We start from the raw sequence: 1,016 nt of genomic DNA on the forward strand, positions 1-1,016 counted from the left end.
GAGCTGGAGGACACCGCTGTTTGGATATTTAAACAAAATAGTGAAACCATCACATGTGACCCGGAAGGACCCCCAACTCATTATCTGACTGAAGTGCAGCGCTAGAACATGGTATAATCTGGGCAGTTAAGCCAGCAGCACCTTTTCGAAACAGAGTGTTGAAAAAGAAAAAACAGGTTTGAGTACCTGGGATTAACAATCAAGGGGAGACTGGTTGTCTGGTATAGGTGAAGACAAGGAGTGTAATCTCAGAATCCTAAATCAGGAACAACACCAGCCACAGAATCCTCTGAATTCTGTTTCTATAAAATATCCTAAACTATGATAATTAAAAACCAATAAAGAGGTGCTCCGGGTTCTAGTCACCCCGCCACCCTCTCCGTCGCCTCGGCCGCTGCCCTTGCTCGCCATGCTCTCTGCCCGCGTCCCGCTAGCCACCACCACCGACCAGCAGCAGCTGAAGGTGTAGCCGCTGAAGCGACTCCACCTGTCCGAGAAGGAGAACACGCCCCCGAGTCTCAGCGGGACCCGCATCCTGGCGAGCAAGGCTGTGAGGAGAATCTTGCTGGACCAGGCCGGCCGAATCGGAAAGTAAAGAATCTACTAAGCCCAGCGTTGAGGATGAGCCCTTACTGAGAGAAAATCCCCGCCGCTTCGTGGTCTTTCCCATCGAATACCATGATATCTGGCAGATGTACAAGAAAGCCGAGGCCTCCTTCTGGACGGCTGAGGAGGTCGACCTCTCCAAGGATATTCAACACTGGGAAGCGCTGAAACCCGACGAGAGACATTTTATATCTCACGTCCTGGCTTTCTTTGCGGCGAGTGATGGCATTGTCAATGAAAACCTGGTGGAGCGCTTTAGCCAAGAAGTTCAGGTTACAGAGGCCCGCTGTTTCTATGGCTTCCAAATTGCCATGGAAAACATACATTCTGAAATGTACAGTCTCCTCATCGACACTTACATTAAAGATTCCAAAGAGAGGGAATATCTCTTCAATGCTATTGAGACAATG

At 49.6% G+C, this 1,016-nt stretch overlaps 1 pseudogene; it reads left to right on the forward strand.

Moving 5' to 3' along the window:
- The first annotated feature begins 409 nt into the window (after window positions 1–409).
- Window positions 410–1,010, forward strand: LOC126495113 (ribonucleoside-diphosphate reductase subunit M2-like; annotated as a pseudogene).
- The last annotated feature ends 6 nt before the right edge of the window (window positions 1,011–1,016 follow it).

The sequence above is a fragment of the Alexandromys fortis genome, unplaced genomic scaffold (assembly GCF_014885135.2).
Source record: "Alexandromys fortis isolate MF-2015 unplaced genomic scaffold, M_Fortis_MF-2015_v1.1 scaffold_437, whole genome shotgun sequence".
NCBI lineage: Eukaryota > Metazoa > Chordata > Mammalia > Rodentia > Cricetidae > Alexandromys > Alexandromys fortis.